The sequence below is a fragment of the Calidris pugnax genome, unplaced genomic scaffold, assembly GCF_001431845.1.
Source record: "Calidris pugnax isolate Ruff unplaced genomic scaffold, ASM143184v1 scaffold11, whole genome shotgun sequence".
NCBI classification, from domain to species: Eukaryota; Metazoa; Chordata; class Aves; order Charadriiformes; family Scolopacidae; genus Calidris; species Calidris pugnax.
Window position 1 is genome coordinate 4,359,786 of NW_015090803.1, and position 12,219 is coordinate 4,372,004.

Below are 12,219 nucleotides of genomic sequence, written 5' to 3' on the forward strand. Positions count from 1 at the left end.
ATGTTTAATTGTATAAATAAAAGAGGCTAGAAATGATCTAACTTGTTTCTCTCCAAGAAGCAGTGTCCCATATAGCACTGCGTAAAGGCTGAACATGCATTTGGTGCACTGCAGAATGAATCCATAAGAAAGGAAACTCCTTGGTTACAGTATGCTCACATCCCAGGGAGAAAATACTGGGAGTGAACCACCTATTGAATCTACCAAGGAAGGGCACAGAAAGAACCATGGATGTGAAGCTAAAGAACAGAAATTCAAACTACAAACAAGACACGCATTGTTCTGGTAGGAGTGATTGAAGCAAACTATCAGGCGAAGTGCTGGATTCTCCATCTTTCAATGTCTTCCAGAGCAGACATTCTCTGAAGATGTGTCTTTTTTTGCCAAATACAAGTTACTCAAAGGACGGTTTTAAGAGCAGTAGCTGGTGAGCTGTAGATCCCCTCTGGGCTCAAACTCTCTTAATATGTCACAGATCTTACAGGCAAAACACAAAATATAACAGATGCCATGGCTTTCTTTTGCAGCTGAGAGAAGGAAGAGGATCAGTAAGGCACACAGTGAATACTGAAGACTGAGAGAAGTAAAGCTCCCAAGCAGGTATGTCTAAAACAAATAGGCTGTGGAATGTAAATAAACACCTCCTGGAACCACAGACTATAGTCCCAGGGTGCAAGGAGGATGTATGAGCTTCTCTACGATTTTTTAATACATAAGATCCCCTATTAGCTTAAGTTTACATTAATTCAGGTGCAATATGCATAAACTGGAGTAAACACACGAAGCTGCATCATGAAAACAGCTGGAGTACTATCTAATTACAAGGAAACATTTCCGTATGGGATGCTGGGGATTGGAGATGAAAATTAAAAACAAGGCTGTAAAATGTTGTGCTGGCATTTGTGCAGGCACATGTGGCAGGTGCCTATCTGCATATACCCATTTTCCTGGCCAATTACCTAATTTTTCAAAGCATAAGGCTCTGACAAGCATGCTACATGTGTAGCTGATGTGTAGGAAACAGCTTGGTGCTTACCATAGGGAACAAAACATGCTGTACCTCCAGGGCTCAACTAACGAACTAACCACACCCTGGAGACTTGGAATACCGCTTTCCAGCCATGTTGGAAAGCACGGACACAGCTCCCCTGTCTGGTGTGGGAAGCTATGTTGGCAGAGTTTCTGGCACGTGGTGTTTTTTATACCCTCCCAGACGGGCAGCAGGGGTGGCAGTAGCTGGTCGTCTCCTCAAAACGGGAAAATGTGAATGTCATGTGGCTGCACCTTTAAGCTTCTTTATGGAAATGTTGCTACAGGATAAATAGTAGGGTGTAGCCAGACTCAAATGACTGATTCACAAATCCCCAAAATCGATGCAAAGGTTTTCATCCAGCAATAATATTGGTTTCCATTTTTGCTCTTTTTTTGGGGGTATAGAACCTTTGTAATGAGTGATTTTGCTTGATACTGCTAAAATCATGTGGCCTTAATCCGCTATTTGCTAAACAGGAGTCAGTGTGATCATTATCTGCAAAAGTTCAAGTCTTTGTCATTTCCTTGGCACTACCATTACACTGATGCTATCAGTGGAAGAACACAAGCTACTCTGAGCTGTTACGGATTCGTCATCAGCATAGAGTCCTATTGATTCTACCTATCTTTTTTCCAAGGCTGAGCTACATGGACAGCCTAGAATATAATCATTTAGCACTGAGTTTAAATTGAAAGCACTATAGCTCGTTTTCGGTGCAGTTGGCCTCAAAGTAGAGTCAATAGCAGGAAATATTCACAAATATATCTGAGTCTTAAGATTCAGTGTGTTTGAGTGTTAAAAATGACTTTTTGCTCCACAGTGGATAGACATTTTCTGATAGGTTCTTTTCAAATGGGAGTTAGAGACATAGCGGTTTGTTGGTTTTTTTCTTCCGGTAGATACTAAACAAGCAAGGTTTTTTTTTTTTTTTAAGGTGTTTTATTCTGCTCTGTCCCTAGTTATTCCCTTTGAGCTATCTGTGCAAACAGGTCGCTGTACAAAGGGAAAATAAGATGAAAATGGTGTGAAATGTTCTTTTTAAAAGCAAACCCCGCCTCATTCTGTAAGATTTGAGTTGGGAACCTCTGCCTGGGCAGAGTGTTCAAAGCCTTGTACTGCCAATTTGGGCTTAGTTCAAAATATGGCCAAGTTTTGAGCAAATCTAGACTAAATTACAGATTCAAGTGCAAACCAAGTGAAACACTGTTTCTTATCCTCCCACCCCCCCAAAGCCAAAAATCAAGATCCTTAAGACACAGCCTTGGTTACCTGTATGCAGCCCAGAAGCAGTTGTTTAGATATTAGTTTGGTATTTTCCTGCAAATTCCAGCTCTTTTCCTTCACATTGTTATCAAAGGTCTGTTCAGTGATGAGTATGCCCCTCCTTTTTCGTTTCAGCTTTATTATATATGGGATGTGGCTCACTGGCACTGTATGCTCTATTGCTTCTTGAATTAGGTAAGTTCTGAGTGGATTGTTCTTTGAATGTTGCCTGCAGATTCATACAAGTACATCCTTCCCTGGGGATGCACATAATCTTCTCCTTTCCCATCAAGGGGAGTGTGATTACAAGGGAGTGTGGTGTGACAGATGTGGGTATTATAAACAGACTGTTAACGCTTTCTGAATGACTCAGGCATTAGTTTTCTCTCCTACCAAACACCAACAGAGTGTTCTGTGTATCTCTGTATTGTAAATTATCATCTTGGTATCAGTTCCCGTTCATTCCCATACTGTATTTTAAGCACCAATAACTGTACATTGCAATGTATATGATCCCTCCTTCCTTCCTTCCTTTGTCTGCTTGTTTGTTCCTGCCTCCCTTCCCCTGCTCTAGTTGTGACCAGGAGCTTTTATTTGTTTTCAAATGGAAATCAGTCTAGATTTGCATTTATCAAGTATGTCATCCAATCTTTTCATTTACTTTTCAAATGCCTTTTAATGCATTTCTGGGTTCTGCATTTTTTCTATTAAGAGAGAACTGTCTTGAACCTTTGCACCTTTTTATTGTGTGTTAATGTAACTGTTCTAATCACACAGCTCATGGCTCACTTCTCCTCAGAGTCCATTTTTTTATTATTACAAATCTGCAGCGAAATTGGAGAAGCACTCTGCCTTGCAGTACATTTTACACTTACATGAACATAACAGACTGAAGAGTTTTTTATTCCTAGAGGTCCCACTTCCTTGTAATTCATTTCATGTTAAATAAAATGAAGGGCTATCCATTTTACCTCTGACTTGGAAAACAAAAAGCAGAAGCAAGCTCAAACCTTAAAGCAAATGTCCATAGAAGTTTAAATGGCTTCTTTTTAATGGAAGAACAGTAAAAACAAACATGTTTTTGTAACCAAATGCAAATAAAGCTAGGGGAACCTAGTGCCCATGTATCCTTTAATGGTTTTCTATCATATCTAGTCCTGTTTTTTTCCTTTGTCCCTTCATACAGATTTGTGTCACTGCAGCAGAGAAATGATTTGTAAATATTCTTGCATATAAAAGCAAGTCTCTTATTGTTTCTGAATTTACTTTTTTTTTTTTTCTTACTCAGAAGTTCAAAGCCTGGTGTCTGGACAAGTACCTGAGTACTCTTGGTTGTTAAGCAAAGGGAATCCTCTGTCCTTTCTTGCTGCCAAAGTATGAGAAAGCAGTGTACTTGCCAGCGCCTGAACGCATGGTACTGATGCCTGAGCCCTCAATGAGATCTTTGAGGCTGAAACCCACCTTCACTGGTAACTGATGATCAGGCCAAGGGAAGGATAAAATTTGAGTCTCTTCCCTTCTCTCCTTTCAGCATCTCTTGTCTCCAGGTTTGGACTCCCAGTTCTCAGCCCCAGCACTTACCAGGTTTGACAGTCAAACTTTCGTGGGCTGTTTGCACTCTACATACCCCTGGCTGGAGGGTGTTGCCACTCTAACAGAGCTGATAGGTGGGCACGTGGCACCAGCACAACTGCCCGCTCCTTCACTTTAACTCAATCCCCCTCTCCCCAGCAGTTTAACCCAAGACACCGGGTTGGCACTGAAGCTGCTGAGCTGCAGGAGTGCGTGCCATGCTGCTGAGGAGGAGGGGTGTGGAAGAGGTGCAGGTGGAGATGCAAGGTGGACAGTCCTGGACTATAATGCCTTCACCTTCTGCAGCTCATGGGCCTGAGCCTGGCAGTCCTCCCATTCAGCACATAACTCGGCCTTGGGAACAGCAAGCAGAGCTCAGCCTATGACTTCTTAAACATTGCAGTGTGCAGCTTCTAGTCTCTGTATGAATCTGGACCTCAGAGACCTGAACCTGAGAGCATCAGCCAAACAATGGCTTCTCTCTTCCTTAAGCTGCAGAAGGGCTGCAGGTTTGCTTTGGAAGTGCTGCACAGACTGAATCTTAGTGGGACCTTCTCCAGCATTTTTTTGCAGGTATGTTTGTGTATGTTGGCAGGACAGGCAAAGGATCTGCCAAGTGAAGAAGTCCAATCGTCCCTCTAGCCCCATCCCAACCCTTCCAGGGTAATGGTCCTTACAGGGACCAAAAGCTTTTTCACAAGGGAAAATATGCCACTTCACACAGCTCCTGCCATCCCAACCCCAATGCAGTAGGATCCCTCAGGCCCCCCCGCATGAGTCCAGCCATGGAAATGTTTGTTAAGCCTCTTTTTCTGTTTACATGTTTTTATTGCATGAGTGTTCACAGGAAATGTAAACATTACAGACTGCATCCCAAACTAAGTCGCACTCCAGACTATCTCTCAGTATTGGTCTTAGTCTAATACCGTACAGTTCCCCATGTTCATGAATAACCTGTAACAGGCAAAAGGACTCCTCTTTCCCTGTGGGACAGGGTACATGGGGCGTGCCATTCCTTCATGGAACAGAAATAAAGGAATACAGCTCCTGGCTCCAGTCAGGTCCTCCAAGAACTGAGCATATGCCTTGTTCCTAGCAGCAGCTTCATGAGCGAGTTGGTGGGTAAGATCTGTTGCAGATGTATTGAAAAATTGTGAACAAGAGTCTTGACTGGAGAAGAAAGGCCTGCATTCACAAGGTAGATTAGTTGGGATAAATCACAAAAGTGACTCCAGCCTCCTTTAATGCAGCTGTTTACATTAGGTGCCACCCAACCAAGAAACAGGCAGGAAGGACAACCCAAAAAGAATGAGGTGAACAATTTTCTTTCTCAGTGGCTGCTGTTGCTGCGTAAGTGACTGTTTAACTCAGCAGTCTGTTAGAATGAAATTCATATCAGATCCCAGCATTTTTCCACATTTTGGGTTCATATTTACATTTGTTAAGGTTAATAGACCTGACAACTTCTTCATGCTCTCACCAGGGAGCAGTCACTGACAAACGGTGGGAGGGACTGAAACAATATTCTCCACAGAAAGTAAAATCTGTGCATCACAGGGCTGTCGCACGTTCCTCCCTAGTAACAGTCTTCAGTCCCTGTTGGTGCAAATCAGCCTAGTGTCTCTGACTTTACCCCAGCAATGCTGTTTGCACCACCTGCAGATCTGACTGCTTACTCTTGCTATTCATCTCTCCAGTGTTCTTCCAGTAACCCTGGTGGAGCCTCAGCATTTTTTAAATCCTCTTTGTTCTAGTTTTTCGTGGTGCTTTTCTTTTTCTTCTAAAGTGTTTCTCTTTCTGTTTCTTCTGTGCTTGTGCTACAGAAGCCCAACTTTAAGTACTGTATCTTGCCTTTTAGACCCCATCTGCAAAAAGCAATTTTTTGAGAGCATGGGTAGAAAAGAGAGGTCAAGCAAGAGGTGCCTTTTGGCCACTTGTAAGGTTGCATGCCTTTAAAAATGAAAATAATAGAGGAAGCCAGGAAATTAATTCAGGAGAGAACTGAATTGCTTTTTTAAGGGTCATACATAATCTAGGGAAGTATGAATCTGCATTCCTCCCACTGGTGTCGGGGCTGTCAGGGTATCTGAGGCAGGGATATTACTGAGTCTGAGACACTATTCTTTCAGCTTTCTTCCCCTTCCCAGACTCCACAGAGAACCACACAGGCAGACTTTAAAGATTCCAGCAGACAAGTAAGATCTAAGTTGTCTCTTTTGAGCTAAACTGTAGTAACCACCTGTATGCTTGCTCTTAATTTGAAATAAATGTGAACTAAAATGCAATACCTAAATGGAGAAATTTAAGGTAAAATATTTTATTTGCATTTAAATCAGTATAAACAGTATAGGCAGATCCTTTGCCTAAGCTGATGTGTATTTTGCCACTGGGAACCAAATCCAATATGTGAGTCCACATGGAGAGTACTCTCCCGCTTCTTCCAGGTTCAGGAGGTAGGAACCAAAAGCCAGTGACAGTGTTTAAAAGCCTCTGCTTTGCAGACTAGGTTTTCTAAAGATTCACCCCCAAAGCTTACCAGACATTTTATCAGATAGTTTCATTGCATTCCTTTGTGCCCTTGGCTTTTATGAAGTCTGGCTCAATCACTGCAGTGCTGACCCATGGAAAGATCTTCCACCACAATGCCTTAACTTTAGAGGTCTCCATAATAAATGTGTCCCAAAACTAGCTGGTAGTTAGAGTAGTGTGAAGAGGTCAAGCTTGTGCTGTTACTGACCTTGTGGTGAAAAGGGTAAGCCAGCCTTTGTTAGCACCTTGTATTAACCTCTGTGACAGATGATACTGCTCTTTCCATGGGAGTCCCAGCAACAAATGCTGCACGTGGCCAAGCACTAATCATAACTGTTTATTTGCAGACCAGCCATACTCTCACCATGCCTCTCTCTTTTCTCTGCCTCCAGCTCCCCATGTATCCTCTGGTATTCTGGAAGCCCAGAAGCAGAAATGTCACAGCTTGCCAGCAGTGTACCTTTGTAATCTTATGTCATATCTTGTTTGCCATGTGTTTGGTTTTTTTTTTCAATCAGGAAGTTCTATTGCACATCCTCTCTGTGAAGTTTTAATTTAGTTCTTTGTCAGACAAATCTCATATGGTGAGTAATGCAGGAAGAAAGATTGGGGAAAAGTCAGATAAGGTCTCAAAGATTTGGCCCTGACTGAAGATGCTAAATATAGATGCAAGTAGGAAAGGTAGGCTGGAGGGGGGAAAGCGCTGGCTTGCGTACAGCTTTTCTTCAGGGATAAATAAATGCAGAACATTTTTAGATACAGGCTGAATAGAGTATAATGCTGTATTTGTACTGAGTTTTTATCACAACTGAGAAGAGTGAAAAATTGCCTCATCTGTAAGGGCTTGGAATATAATGAGCAAGAATGAGCTTCTCTGTCAGTCTTAATAGCTTTCCCTCTGAACAGATAGCTGCAGTGGGGGAGATGTCACTTGTTCCAGCAGTTACAGAGTAGTGCTAGTCAACTACAAGTTTCTTTCTGCAACTCAGCTGGCTAGTTAGAAATACAGGCACCTTCAATGGTGTGCTGTGGAGCACCAGGTATGGACATATATAGCTATAGATGCGCATAAAGAGAGGCAACACATATGTATGCATATAGAGAGGAGAAAAAGGCCAAAAACCAGGTAGTCTACAAAGTGTTGAGCTCCATCATTTTAAATACATGAAGTAAAACTGTATTTGAAATAACCTTGTATAGGGTAACACCATATTTGCTTAAATCATCTCTCTATACTAAAATACCAATACATGCATATAAAACACAGAAGATATATTTTATATATATTTACATGCGTACCATATATATATATTCACAAGTTCATTCTGAGCAACACTGAAGATGTTATTTTAAGTCTCTAAAACCACAGGTTTATTTAACTTCTAAACTGAAAGAGCAGCAGTACATGTTCTTACGTACCACTAGATGGTGACTTGTGTAATGAGTTGTTGACTTTTATCCTAAACTACATTTCTCATTTTACTGGAATGAACCAGAATAATGATATTACTGTCTGCATTGTTCATAATTTACCTCTAAATATATGGTTATAAACATCTTGCTGGTTATAAAAGTCTAAGGAAAAATAAGATAAACATGGTTCCTTTCAGATTCTGCTTGGAATTGTTAATATCTTTGTACAATTCAAAACTTGTTTTGTTTTGTTAATAGGGGATGTCACATACAAGTGATTGGGCTACAATTCAGATGACTCCTGAGCAAAAAAGCATCCAGGGTTTTATTCAATTATGTAATTCCACGTGCATCATCTTGTATAAAGAGTAAGCCTTTCTACATCAGGCAAAACTATCTCCCCCGGTGTGTGTTGTGTTTCCACTCAGAGCAACTTCTCATTTTAGCTATCTGCTATTAAAAGGCTACTTCAGAATCATACTTGGCACTTTTCCCTACATGGCTGCAGCAACGAGATCAAACAAAAGCGCTTTGTTTGGCAGCTGTAGTCTTGCTCTTCAGCTGGACAGGGGATCAGACTCTTATCAACAACAGGCTGTACCGAAGACCCGTTCACCACTTCCCTCCAGTGACACTTGTTGCTATTAATACTCTTCATTTGGCATAAAGGGCGAGAAAGCCTTTAGCCTCAGATAAGTGGTAAAAGTTCATTGATGACTATGCACTGAATAAGGAAAACTAACATTTATCTCTCTTTCCTGTTAATGCATTGTTGAGATCAGAAGCTATTTAAAGTTGAATTTGTCTTTTTTGTACAACAAATTTTGCTTTTGTACAAAGTTTCCTACAATGGGGAACCTATCTCCAGTTGTTTAGCCCAGGCCACCAATCTTTATCTTAACACCAATGTAACTAATTATAACAATTCATTTCAATAAGTGATGACTCCCTGGAATTTGCTCATTATTTAACAGGCTGTGACATATAGGTTATGGCTTTCAAAAGCAACTGAAAAATGAGACATCTTAAAGGCCTTGGTTACTGATAATCAGACTCCTTTAAGGAGACTTAAAGTCTGTAATTACAAACCACTTTTAGCCTATACAGCTGACTCCCTTTCTGTAAGTGATTAGTGAATAGTTTGTAATGGATATTCCTGTGATTTGTAGCCCAGAAGTGTGACCCCTTGCTTTGCTTGTGGTGTCCTACCCCATGACTCTGCCATTACAGGGGGCCTGTTCTCTCCACCAAATCAGATTTTCTTCTTTTTGTCAAACAAACTTCAGCCTGCAAACTAGCATTTGTTTTCAGGGACAAGCCAAATTTTTCTTGTGCTAATGTTTATGGAAAGCTAAACGAGGGCTTGACTGACTCAAAATGTGTCTGAAGAGCCACCAAGGCATCTGAACATCCCTTCCCTGGTCTTCACCTACCTCCAGTGTTGATTGATCTAATACACCAAGGCCTTGTGTATGGCTGTACTCCAGGCATTTTCTGGTACAGTGTTTATTAATGCCTTGCCAAGATGAAACATTTCTGAAACAAGATTAGCATCAGCATTTACAAGCAGAGGGTTAGTTCTAGAAATAGCTCAATCAAAAGATGTCAGAGCAGGCAGCTATTCATGGGAAATTATTTGCAAGGCACATATTCCCCCTCCCCATATACGTTTACTGTTTGCTTCCCAGCATCAGGTTCACTCTCCAGTTCAAAGCTTAACTGAGGAAAATACACGTTTGCTTCCTAGAATACATCTCTGTTTATTTTCTGCTACCCTTCTGCCTGCAAAACTGCTTATTGATTTCTTAACCTGTTTATTTCTCTTCTAATGACAAATTGCTAAGCCAATGATGGCAAAACAGGGTGTGTTTATGCCACAGTGCAGTGGGCATAAGATGAATTATGTGGGTTGGGTTTGTTGTTGTTTTTTTTCCAATTGAAATAACCCGTGGTCATGTCTTGCTAAGCAGAGACTGCTCCTGTGTGGGTAAAAGAGGGGTGGGAAGAAGTGTCCCAGGAGAGCAGGAGGTTTGGAGGTGCATAGGACTTATGCTGAGCCCATACACTATTAGCAAAAGACAATTTATGTGCTTTGGACTATCCTAAATATAAGCACAATTTTAAATTCTACCTGCCTTTTATTTTCCATCTGGAGGAAACAACAGCAAATATCTTGGCTTTCAGAATGTGTATACAGTCAAGCCTTTTAAACGCAATACAGATAATTTGCAGTGTCCTGCTGTGAGCCTGGTGACACTCTGACCTGAACCCATAACGTGACCAAAACTGGCTTCAGGCAGAGTGCATGCTCTTTTACAGCAAACACACAAACAAGAAGTAAAACCAAAACCCAACCCCAAAGCAAAAGCAAGTGGAAAAAAATTGAATAGGGGAAAAGTGAGAAGAAAATTGTGATTATTCCTTATTCTGTTTGAAACAGGAGCTTTTGCTAGACCCTAATCTATATTCTACCTCTACTTTCACTACAGCTTCTCAGATGAATTTTAAAACCCAAGACAAAAATGGGTAGTTAAAAAAATTGCTCCCATTAAACTATTTTAGAGGGTTATAATCTAATCAAGAAATATCTTCTAAATCTGTCTTGGTTTTACCAGAAAAGGGGATTTTTAAAGAAAGATATATTATGGCAAACCATACGTACGCATACTTTGTACCTGAGTATTGGCTAAGGAGTTAATCCTTATAGAAAATGTGCATAACATAGACTGGAGCTCATGTGATTTTCTGTTTTCCTGTTAAATAAAGTATCTGGGAACAACGAATGTGATACATTGCTGCTACTAATGCTGTAGCCTGTCCCTTTGTTTAATTACTGCAATTAATCTTAATCTGCCTTTGTTTGGCAACAGTTAGGTTAGGAAGAACCAGCTGAATGCTTTTAATAGAGACTGCTGTTTTGATCACAAAACTCACAGTCTTTTCTTTGACAGATAAAAATATTCGGTATTTTGTTGCAATCCAAATGGATGCTGTATGCTTCTTCAAAATACAATTGTGTATTACTAAGGGAGTGGGAAAAATATTTGCTACAAAGGAATATTTTTGTAAACACAATAGAAAAATGAAATTCAGTATGTCTAGAACATTTTGCCCTGTTCTAGCTCTAAAAATGTCACAGCTGTGTTTCACATTGTATGAAGTACTCACATAAGCATTTAATTCACTCATTGTAAATCAAGCTACATAAAGATGATGTAATAATTAGGTCTGAAACAGATGGAAGGCCTACTTTAGATAATACACTCACTAAAATAGCATATGCTGGCTTCCTTCAATTCTATACGTTTTAGTCTGTAAAGCTGTACTTTTGATCAGATGACAGTTACTGAAAATAATAGAACAGGAAAGATTTGCACAAAATTTTCTGAGACAGAAGCTCTTCAGTTTTTCAGTGCTGTATTTTTGTAGGCATTGCTGTATATTCATAGAGCTCCATGTACAATTTCTTGGTTGTGATTCTAGGAAAACACAGTAAAAAAGTACCAATCTCATAGAAACAAGCTTCAGTTTTTCGATTGAGTGTCAATGAGTAAAATTTTACCCCATGTAGGCTGAAGAACCATAAGCTGCTTTGGTCTCACCTGGACAAAGATCAGCCAAGTGGGTCATCTGGTATTTGCCTTTGATCATGTGAAGAACAAGACCGTGCCTGCATAGAGGGGATGGAGCACACTGTTTGGACAGTCACACCTCCAAAGGTAAGCCCTCTAATTCAAGTGGACCTCCAGCATCTCTGTAAGAAAAAAAGGTTCTTTTGTTCCTTTTCCAATGCTTGTTCTTGCAAGAGCCCAGTTAAGAGAAGTTGTCTGTTTTCAGCTTCTCTGGCCACAAACAAACAAGTGCCGGTGTCCCATCTGGCACAGCAGGTCAAAACCAAGTCTGAACTTCACCAGGGAGAAAACTGCAACCTAATGCAGCATTTTGTAGAGCAAGCATTGCCTCATACCATGCAGCCAGGTCTCCTCCTGCAGATTTCAGAGACAGCCTTGATAAGAAAATACTGGGTGGTGGTGACAGAGGCATCAGGTATTGCAAATGTTGCAGAATAAAGTTGGTCATGGTAAATTTGCCATTTCCAGGTGTTAGAGATTTTCTGGGGTTTATAGAGACACGCTGGTATTTGTTTGTGCCAGCATTATACAGAAGTGTGCTCACACCCTGGCATCTGGATGATTTTCTTTTCAGAATGACCGTATGCCTGACCTCTATTCCAAAAGTATTTTAAATAGTAAGAAACCTTCTGGGTGTTTTGACCTTCTACTTGTCTGTTTTACTGATGGCCAGTTGTGTTTCACACAGTTCTGCCTGCTGTGAGGTGACTTTTTAGTATTTACACTTGGTGCTACTTAAACCCACCACGATGTCAGGACTAGTGTTGGGGAAGACTC

At 40.7% G+C, this 12,219-nt stretch overlaps 1 long non-coding RNA gene across 1 annotated transcript; it reads left to right on the forward strand.

The window, feature by feature from the left end:
• The first annotated feature begins 294 nt into the window (after positions 1 to 294).
• LOC106885421 lies at positions 295 to 2,492 on the forward strand. The gene is made up of 3 exons (XR_001411435.1): positions 295 to 427; positions 528 to 600; positions 2,432 to 2,492. It is a non-coding gene; the product is annotated as an uncharacterized LOC106885421 (long non-coding RNA).
• The last annotated feature ends 9,727 nt before the right edge of the window (positions 2,493 to 12,219 follow it).